The sequence below is a fragment of the Chelon labrosus genome (assembly GCF_963514085.1).
Source record: "Chelon labrosus genome assembly, chromosome: 24".
Classification (NCBI taxonomy): domain Eukaryota; kingdom Metazoa; phylum Chordata; class Actinopteri; order Mugiliformes; family Mugilidae; genus Chelon; species Chelon labrosus.
Genome location: NC_140357.1, coordinates 6,509,006 through 6,520,809, shown reverse-complemented (window position 1 = coordinate 6,520,809; position 11,804 = coordinate 6,509,006).

Below are 11,804 nucleotides of genomic sequence, written 5' to 3'. Positions count from 1 at the left end.
GGTAATCACAGTAATCACAAATGTCAGAATGTGTGCGTGCACCCGCATGCTATACAGTATGTGCGGAGATGAGGAAGGAGGGAGGAGAGAGGAAGGAAGGAAGAACTGTTGGCTATGGTCTCGCTCCAACCTCGCAGTGTGCCCTGTAACCATGTTACAGGAAAATTAACAGAGTGATAATGACTTGCAAGGGATTCTCAAGTCTTCACACCTTGGCAGCAGATTTCCTTTAGATGGAGAGGGTTCAGCTTTCAGGAAACTGTTAATGCATCATGATTGTATTTACGGGAAGCAAAGAAACTGGCAACAAAATGGTACCTCAAGTAGCTTTTAACATCTAAACAACTCAAGACATGCTCGGGCTAACATGGCGGGACTGCAGCCTGCTTTTCGCTGGCAGTCCCCCGACCGCTGGAACCATTTTCAACTCATGTTTAATCGGTTTAGAGCTGCTCATGCATGTAATGCACATTTATCATGACTGAATAATGCCCCCCCCCCCACGAACACAGCGGCTGGGCGCCTCGCATGCCAAAACATCCATTTACGTTAAACACGGAAAACATTTTATTTTTTCCTTATTTGGATGTTTTTGACATCACTCACAGAGAGCTAGTTCCTCTGCACATATATATTATTCTGTATCATTAAAACAAATTCTGGGAGATTATTTTGGAGTTGTAGTAGGGTGAAGCTTTTGTCTATATGAGGTCAAAGCAAAACTTTATTCATCAAAAAGTTAAGCTGCTGAGCAGAAAGAGCAGGAGTTTTGTTGTGCAAATAAAATGGGCTAATGCTACTTCATCAATGGTTCTGCAGGATAATGGTTAAAGTTTGAGGAAAAGTTTCAACAAGCAGTGGAATCTGATTGCTAATAGTTTTTTTCATGGTTGATTGGCTGTTAGAAGATGAAGTCCAAGCATCATTTTCAAATCTTGTCAGACAGAAGCATATGTTCCCTCCCTGCTAATGGAATCCAGTGCAAATAATACATTCATGCACTTGAAGGATGAGTCAAACTTTATCTTTGTCTACCGTTGTTGTCATCTGCTTGTAGTATTATACAAAATACCAGGCCTGACGTTGACAACACATGCTGCAGGATGGCTCGGAACAGCTGAATCATTTCACTTCCTCCAGAGCTAAATTTAAAGTAGAAGCGACGCCACAGGATGAAGGGCGAACTTGCGTGCTTGTTGTTTTTGGGACGTCACGCTGTGCTTGTTTACGGCCAAATAAGTGAAGCAAACTCTGCCGCTGGAGGGGGAAGCCGAGGGTTGTCAATCATTCATGAGCGCACTCCATTTATCTACTGTGGAAATGTAACTGAACTCGTATGAATTATGAATCGTTACTGGAGCTGTGCCTTTAATTCTTTCCACGGATTATTTATTTTTATTTTCCAATATGTGTCTGCTGCTTTCTTGTACTTCCATATCCTGTGTATGAATGGGATACTGTGAGGAAATGACTCACTGTTTTTCTGATGAATGGTTCATATCCAGGGTTAAGACCGGAGACCATTTTTAGCATTGTGCAGACTTTAATTCTATTATACCTCCCATCCATTACCTGACAGGTTCCATATTAAAAGAAAACAAGTCCTTTGTCCCACGGGAAGGTGATATTTTTAATCTGCAGATCAAAGAACTCCTCTATAGACTCAGAGATGATCTTTGTAGTGATATTTCCAGGATTTATCAGTATTCCTGTCATATTGCCAAGGTCATTAAATCTTTTGCTCCTGTGCTCCAGTCCTGAGCTGTAATAGCTTCCTGATGTCAAGCTGTGAGTGGCTCACCTTTGAACGGCGTCGCGGGGGGTGGCTGAAGCCCTTTCATGTCAGTAATCATTGGATGCATAATCATGAAGTGTGCAGGATAGCCTGCGGCATGGTAATATGATATGACTGAGAGCATGTGTGGACAAAAGGGACGATATTAAATAACTTTTTTTGAAACAAACAACTTTGAATATTGAAAACAAGCCCTCTTACACTCTTATTTCTTATCTCCATTATGTGGGTCGGTATGGTTCAGTTAGAGGCGTTAGAGTTCCCCCAACCTAAATTTCAAACAGTGCATTGTCAGGATGTTGCCAGACTGCGGCACCGAGAAACAGAAGTCACCACTCTGATAAAATTTCCTTAGCAGTTGTCACCATTATACCACGCAGCTCACCCCGCTCTGACTTCTTCCTCACCTCCTCTTAAACAGAGCTTGGAGAGGAACATAACACAGCCCACTGATATTTCCTTCTAGCGAGACATGACAGAAGGTTAGGGTCATAAAGTTAGTGGAACCTATAAAGGAGCTTCTTCTTTTATTTTTCTTTTACAGCAATGAAAATGAGTCCATCAGTTTATTTTATTAGAACTCCAGTCAGTATGGAGATAAAACAGCGTAAGACCAAAGAGGGGTTTCAGTTCGGCTCATCCCAGTGATGCTGTGTCGCTGATGTATTTCCACTCTGGCTGCCTGAAACAACGAGATAGAACTTATTTAAATGACATTGCTTCCATAAAATTAGTTGCGATTATAATTTGACACGTTTTAGAAAACATTTCAGGGCTGGATACGTTACAGCTTGAACATTTTTCAAAGACCCTGGCAAAATTCTTTTATGGAACATTTTATGAGTTATATTTATTGACAGAAACTAAATGTTAGATTGCTGCAACTTTATATACACACTGGTTGAGAATACTGTCATTCTTAATATTTAAAAATGATTGTACCTGAAAGGCAAATTACCAGCAAGCTACTCTCACTTGTCTTCAGTCCAGTTGGAGCTTGCCTTCATAAAGTTACAAGCAACATGCTCCTCTTTAACAATCAGTTCTTTTAGGACATACTGAAGGTCTATACTGTTGGAGTGAATCAGTTGAGGGATGTGACTGAAGTGAGCTTTAAGTGAAGTTGCCTAATGCTAAAAATTAGCCACAGTTTGTTTGCCAGGTCTGCAACCTCTTGCTAACACCAGCTATAGCAGTAATTATGCGGAAAATGTAAAAGCAAGCAAAAGTAACAAAATGGAATACAAATCATTAGATGCAAATTAAAACATTGTCATTGAGCACAGTCTAGAATAGTTCAGTATCAACCAATTTAAAGGTATTATTAAATGTAGTTTATATTTTTGTAATAGTTAATTGGCTACAGCACAGTCATGTCACCCCCTACTGGTGGTAATGGTAATTACACACAAAAACAGATTTTCTTAAAATGCTTTTTGGATAATTGCACAAACAAAATGTTTATCTGCAGTCCTGTAGTACTTTATCTTGTTTTCAAGCACTCTCAGGCAACTTAAACCCTTTGTCTAAATGCAGAGATTCCTTTTTATAATTGTAGCATCAGGAACTTCTGTTGGAACTTCTAACTAAATTCACAGAAACTTGGTTACATTTGTAACCACAACACTTCGCGTCACCACAGATAAAAGATTTAAAACTTGTACCTGGAAATGCACAAATATAATAACTGCAATAACTGGCTTGATCGGCTTTATATGAACTCCTGTACTAAACTAGCATCAGAGTAAACCTTTATTTTGTGGCGCCAGCAGCCCATTATTTTTTCGATGTTGGCAAAATAAACAATATATTTGCACAGACTTTGAAAGCTTTTTTTACATACAGCAAACCGGTCTCTAGTTCCTCTGCCATGCCTGAAAGACCTAAGCAGCATTTCCTCGCGATCTTGACTTCTCTTTTGACCTATGATTAATCTACCTTCACAGTCAGCAGGATATTTTTTTTTTCCTCGCCACACAAATCTTTTCACGAATGATAAAGTCTCATTTAATGCCACAGGTACTTAATCTTAGGACTCATTGAAAACATCTGCTTGATAAATGGCTGGCATGAAATTAAACAGCAAATGAACACAGAGGGGTATCGTGGATGATCGCTTATCTCCCGGGGTATCCGGGGTAATGAACACATAAATTACACAATATTTAGGCAAAATGAACGCAGCCGCAGTTAACACGAGATCAGTAAATGTGGAGGCGTTTGTTAGGGCAATAGAGCTCAACTCAGGAGGAGGTCTATCACGCAGTAATGACAAGTTGCATATCTTCTAAATGCAAAAACGCTTTAATGCATGAGCTTTGTTTTTTTTTGTGTGTGTTATTGAATATGCAATACACGCAATTTAAAAAAAAAAACAACAAAAAGCTGAAATGTCTTTGCTGATCATGATGTTTCTTTGGTGTATACCTTATGTAAAGTAAATGGCAACTAGAGAATGTATATCTTACTGATAAATGATTATTTTATGCAGACTCCTACACATATTCACCATGGTTCCTTTGGTTTCTGTACATGAAATAATAAATCTCCTTCTTAGAAAGCTTTCAATGTATGCTACCTAACATGACAGCCTCTGACCAAAACATATAAGGCTCTTTTTCCATTACCCAATCACCCCCCATGGTTAGGATTCATTACATGCATGCAGTCTATGCACACACACACACACCAGCTCGAGCATGAAACCCTTCATGTATAATGTGATTTTTTTTATTTTTATTTTTTTTTTATTTTGGCCCCTGGGCCTTTCTGCTTGTTTACCCCTGGAGCATAAATGAAGAAAGGAGGAGGAGGAGGAGGGAAAAAAAAAATCCGAACTGAGGAGGTGTTTGCTACAGACCTTTGCCATGGTTTTGTGTCTTCTGGCATTTGCAATTAGCACCAAGCTGCCAACTGACACTGAGAAACAGATGCTGTCCATCCGTTTGTCACAGGCTCTTATTTCTCTCTTTGTTGAGCACAGATTGTGCCCTCGTGGACTTCATGTGTGTGCATGTATCCTTCTGAGCAATGGAGCTGCCCTGTAATGAGGGTATGACTACTTCTCTTCAAACGCTCTGCGTTAATTATACTCCCGTCTATTGTATGTGAGCGTTTTCTGTGTGTGTGTGTGTGTGGTGCTTAAAAAGAGAGGGGAGCGATAATGGGATAGAGGGAACGAGGGATCAAATGGCAACCTAAAGCGATTCCGCAGCATGTGGCACATACTTGATTGGGTCACGGTTTATGGGATGAATGGATATTTGCAGGCCTTCATTTGGCTTTTGCAAGATTTCCTCAAACATCCTGAATACCACAGTCACACTGCAACAAAGATAGGTATGTGGCGCTGTTTATGACCTTTGTTAAAGAGTTAAAGATTCAATCAGTAATTCATAATTTGGCAGGGCCAGAGAAAGTAGGATGTATCACTTTCTATATGATTTCATTCGGACAAACAGTTATAACTATTTATGAAGCCACATGTTTCTAGTAATAGGTAGGGCCTCATATTGTTAGGTTCAGCTTTTTTGTCAGTTGTTGTGCATTAATCATTATTTACCAGCATTTCTATTGTTTAACACAAAATCTACTGACCCTTTAAATCAAGTCACGTCATCATTTTACTGGAATCACCATAGCTTACATTTTATAATGGTGACAATATTATTTTAAGATTTTAAAATGTACTCCCAAACTGCTTGGAGACAAATAATCTACTTTTATCCACGTTCATCATACTAATTGCTTATGCAAACGAGGCTAAACAAGGTTTGTAGTGGCTCATTATGCTCATTTTAAGAAGGCATACCGTATGCCTTTTTAAATAAAAAAAAAAACAAAACCTTGCCACTTGGCAGCCATATTTGGACAATTATTCCAGGTTACGGAGTCTAAATGAGTTAAATCTGATAAAAAGGGGTTAAGAAGTTTGGGGAATTGGTCCCAAAGTAAGGTAAAAAAAAAAAAAAAAAGCCTTGTTATTCTCATATGCATGGCTTCATAAAACCAACTTCAACACACTCCAACCACCACCGTCTCTGGGTAATCCCACCGGAGCACTCAAACAAATGCTTTATTCATGTTATGAATGAAGCTATACATGCTATACTGTTCGAAGTCTGTCTACTCCTGCTCTTGGAGTCAGACAGCTCAGACTGTCAGGAACATCAACTGTGTGGCAATGCAACAACATGATTGGCTTGATATGTGCTCCCCAATGGGGGACTTGACGTGTCATTCAACCACCATTGTCAGCGTTGTGGAGTTTTCCCCTGGATTTGTATTCAGCATTTTGCTATTTGATGCTCAATGATGACTAACAACAGGAACTGTCAGGTTTAGAGTATACTGGTAACCACAGGCGTAAATCCAGCTTCTCACTTAAGCCCCAACACTACTGGCCTCTGCAGTGGTGCTTCACTTTTTATAATTTTGTAGCGCCAGAGAAAGGAGGATGTATCACTTCCTATATGATTTCATACAGCCAACAGTTATGACCATTTATGAAGCCACTTTTTCCCATAAGTCACAGATGGAGTCTCATATTGTTAGGTTAAGCCTCAAGCCCAGGGAGCTCCTCCACAGCTTGAGCCAAGGTAAAGAAAGATTAACAAAGTGTAAATCAAACTACTTTTACACGTGAGGCGTGATGGCTTAGATCAATCACGGCTGGACATTGTGGACAAGCCTATTACAGCAAGTGCCACATGGTGTAAATCTCTCAGAGGTGGCGGAGAGCTGTGGTGTCTGAATGTGCATGTGGATTATTGCTAAATTACAATTTCCCCCTGACGTAGAGTGAGGAAAATTGATTCAAATCTGAATATTCAAATAATTGATTTTATTATTATATATATATATACATATATATATATATGTTTTTATTTAAAAAAAAAAAATGTATATGATTTCTCTTGCATAAATACAGCCGGTTTGCTGCTTTCGTTCAAAACCAACTCTAGTCTGACTAATCTGGTATTGCAACTGTGAAAATATCCCGTTCTCCTCCACCTGCTATTCAGAGGGACTAGGGTCTATTACGGCTCTATAGGGTTCTTTCCACCAGTGTCTATTTGACAGAGCCATCACTTGAGGTCCATTACTCTCTGTCTGCTCCTTCTACCAATAATGCCACTGCAACCATTGAGCGGGATCTTAATGGAAAATGATATGCTTGTTGGCAGCTCAGTGTAGCAATACTGCAGTGACCCATAACATGTCATAATGAAATGGAAGGAGGAAGAGACGGGAGAAGGAGAAGAGGTGCCTGCACTTTAAGTAATTCCTTTCACACTTGGAATGGAGAGGGAAAAAAAAGCTTTTGATTTTAGGAGAAGCTACAGCTCTTCACTTTGTTTGTGGATGGCTGAATTTTTGAATAATCATGGATGGTGTTAATATTCCAAGGCTCTTGAATTAAATATGATCCTGCAAGAGGGTCCAGCGTGTAAAATAATGCTAACTGAGAAGAAAGTCCCTCAACAATAGGGACATATCCTTGTTTTGCATTCAAGCACAGACTCTGTGCGAACCATGATAACATCCAGTGTGTTTTCTGCCAACGTGGCTGCAGTTTCCACCCCAGTAACACACCTAGCAGTCCAGACTCTAGTTTTGGAACTAGAGTGTATCGAACTGTCCAAGAGCACTGGGCAATGGTGCACATGAATTCTATTTCCGTACATAGTGTACCCTTGGAGATTACGAGCTTTATGCTCATTCATATTTGCAGTGCCAGCAAAGCACTGAATTGTGTGTAAGGGAATCTAGAGAAGAAGATGCAGCCCTGCCTCGACTGTAGCGAGTTGGCAAGGCATGATAAATGACGGTGAAGTGGTAGCTGGTTCAGTTAAAACTTGAGCCAAATTCTGCTGTGTCCAAAAATACGCTTGAGCTGTTTGTACCAGCTGTCTATGTCAAAACAGGAAGTTAAAGCTTTTACATTTTAGTAACACACTAGTGGTATTTAAAAGCTTTTAAGAGAAAAGAAAAAAGTAACTAAACTAAACTAACATAGTGTACTGTCTTTGAGGGGAAAAAAATAGCAATTAGCCATGGGATGGGGCAGGAGTTAGCAGATAAGAGCAAAAATGTGCCATAAACTTTTTTAATTTTCTTGGGTCATGGCTTTGGAAGGCTGGATGTATGTGACCGTGCCTGATTTCAGACATTTTGGGTCTTGAAGACAAACAATCTATTTGTAGTTTCAGTTGGAAATGTTGCTGCAAACTAGTTTGGAAAGAAATTGCTTGGTAAAAACTTTACAATGGTTCAGTTCTCTTTTTAGCACACTCTCAAGCACATCCAAAATAGTTGGATGTTTCCCACCAACGGACCCAATCCAATGATGTAGAAATATTCTGCAACTTCAACTGGCCTATTAAAACCCATGACCACCATGTGAACCCTAGTTGCTGTTGCCAGAAAGCATCCAGCATTCTGAAATTGGTTTTGAATAGTTTAAAATCAACTTCAATCACCACCTAAATTTGGCTCCTGTTTCATCACTTTGGAGACACTTAAGTCTTGGCAGAACCTACCAAGCCCTGCAGTACACTAGTTTAATGCTAATGATAAACATGTGTTTGCATGAAATTTCGGCGAGCTATTTCATGGGCCAAATATAACCAAACCCCTTTGGCTGTGTTAATAAAAGTAACTGAGACAAGTGCGATCTCTCTCGCTCTCGCGCTCTCTCTCTCCCATTCGCTCTCACTCTAAGACCAGAAGAGGAGGATTCATGCATAACATCTTGGACTAAAAACATCCTGTTAGAGCTGATTCAGCTCTTCCTCTTCAATGCCCACAGTAGTTTACATTCTCACAAGTTAATCTCATTAGGTCTCGCAATAATCGTGTTTGTGTTTAGGCCTGTACAAATACGCGGAACAAATACACGAAGCATATGTGGTAGGCTTCATTCCACTATCTTGGAGCAGTTCCCCTGGACCCTGGTGAAAAGGCTTTGCTCAACATAAATCAAATTCACAGTAAATCTCTCTAATATAATATCCATCTTAAAATAAGATTATAGTATGCTATACCTCTCCCTTTCGCACAGTTCAATCAATATGCAAACTGAAACCACTTCCCTCTGGAGTTTTAGGTAGGTTACAAATATAAAACACATAAATGGGTTTCTAAATGGGTTTCAACAACCCTGGGATTTTCCCTTCAGCGCTCAAAGTGCTGCATGATTCGAATAGTCAGCCGCAGAATACGTTCCTTTAAGAGCACCCCATCATGAATTTGTGATTATGATCAATATTTCTTGGAGTTACGATTGGAGGCAGCGCAAATCACTGCAACTCCCCCATATGCTCGCATAATTAAAAAACATCCCACTCAGAAAAAAAGGTAAGCCTCAACACTTGAGTTACAGTCTTTTATTCTTCGTCAGTTGCAGCATTGTTAAGCCCAGAGTTGTTAAATAATACCTAGTGTGAAAAGCAGCAGTAAAAATAACAGTTTCTCATAATGTGTATGGTAATTGTCTATTGCTAAGGGCCTGTCTATTCTAAGGATGCACAGATAAAATATAGATTCTGTATGATGCAGCACTGCTAGAGGAACAAAAGCCATGGAGACATATACATGGTATACAGTAGGCTAACATATGTTAACACATAACATGATGCATTTCAATGCAACATCTTAAGATTGGAGATTATTTTATACAAGAAATGAAGTAGAAACAGACATAACAAAAAGAAAATGGTAGGAAGAAGACGCAAAGAAATTAAACATGTCTGTTTCATAGCTAAAAGCAAGGTTAAGAAGGTGTGTTTTGAGTCTCTGTTTAAAAATGTCAACAAGGCACTAGTAGTCTCAGTGAGACTGTTCCACAGCCTGAGGCCATAAGCACAAAAGGACGCTTCACAATTCTAAAGTTCTAGAGACTTCCAAAAGGCCACGTTGCCATCTGCCATGAGACTTGTGTTGAACATGATGGACAGCCTGTCCACCGAGGACGGTATGTTTCATGGCAGTTTTGTGAAAATAGCATTGCATGTGTTTCTGTTTACACAAATCGTCCATTTTACCTTACAAAGCTTGACATCGAAAGTAATCTTTTTCAATTGCCAGGATCTTTTGTGTCCTTCAAAGGATGTGAAATAGTCAGGGAATGTCGTATTTGCTGACATGAATGAAAACTTCCTTTTGTGACACTGACTGCAACTTGAGTAAGGTGCAGTAGCAGGTAGAACCGCTGACAAAGCCCTGCCAAGTCACCGGGTTTTATTTTTACACCAAGTGTCATTTTCACCCACAGTTCTCTTTTATTTTGTGTCACTCTTTTGTTTTCATTTGCTGCTTGATTAGGGTTTAGGCAACAAAACACTTTTTCAGCATTAGGAAAAGATATAATTTTAGTTTAAAATACACTCTTCCAAATGTGTCATGCCAGCATGAAAACATTACCGATTATGATGCTCATATCTTCAGGTATTTGTACTGATTGCAAAATTTCAACAATAAAAAAGGCCATGTTTATGTGTTACTATAAATTATGCATTTAAATGTTATGTTTTCGTTGCACATCTCAAAGTAGATTAAAGTGGTCAGAGTATAGAGCCCTGTGGGACTCCACTGAGTAAGAGTTGCTGTTAATAGACGGCAATCAAATTTTCCCTTACAACAATAAATAATCAAAACCAAACTACAACTCACCAGCCCAGTGTACTTACTGTATGTATCACATCAAGCAGAATTTCATCTTCAGATGTGTTAGTTGCAACAGTCAGGGCATGCAGCTTGAAGACAGAAAGCTTCTTGGAACTGGTTTGGATTTAGATTGGCCACCTTCACAAGGGCTGTCTGTGTTGTAGTGGGCTCACGGCCCAGACTGAAGCCTCCCGAAGATGTGATTCATTTCTCGATAACTTAGCCGCTTGAAGACCTCTTTCCAAGCATTTTCCCAAGGAAATGTTGAGTTCAAAATAGACGGGTAATTGCCATGTGCCGAAGGATCAAGGACACTTGTCTATTTACGGGCTTTGAATTTAGTGCTGGGAGGAGGTAGTTCTGGTGCCAGGAGTGGTGGATTGCATTTTGAATGTTATCTGATGGGCAGCTGTAAACAGTTTTTTTTTTTTTTTTTTTTTTTAAATAAAGTGAAGAGGAAAGGGTCCAGACAAGAGAGAGAATCTTTATATAACTAAAATACCTCCTGTTTTTGTAACGTTCAGAAAGCTGTCACGCTAATATTTTTCAATCGACTTTTAAATTGTACAAGGTCGTGGTTAGATAAGCATTTTTTGCAGATACTGTAACCATGTGTGTGTCATTAATATCTTTCGCCAAAGGCCATGTGAAGCACATTTCATTCATAACAGTGAAATGCACACCAAAAACCTTCCATCAGAAATTGAATAATATTTTACCCGTAATTCTTTGGTTGATATTGATGTATTTTTCAGTATTATCCCTTCCAAGGATATCTAGTATGTAACCTGAGATAATATCAGTTACGACCACTCCACAACTCCCCTGGACTACTCCCCTGGTGCTGCACACAAGTTACACACATTGCATGGTCTTTCATTAATAGCCTATTTATCAGGAACTCTAAATCTCCCGCTGGGTCACATTAACATTTATTTGTTGTTCAACGGTATGATATTGACTTAATTCTGTTGTCTTTGCTCGGAGAGACTTTTATGTTCACAAATAATTGTTTGACCGTCCTTGGCCATAAGAATAACTTCTGAGGAGCACTGACATGAATGATATTTCCTTTTGAAATAACTCAAGCTCTTTATGGAAAACACTGTCACCAAACCTCTGAAAAGACCCCGCAAGGTATTGCAGAGTATGTGCGGCAATTATTCAAATGGGTACAAGCCATATTATCCTTGGGATGCTGGCAAAGAAGAGAAAATACATAAAAATAGGAAAGTTTAATAGTGTAACGGAGATCCAAGACTCTCTTCATCTTCAGGAATATATTAAACGTGTAACCAGCTAACTCAAATCATGAGGAATTCATCCAAGTTAAATAAACTCC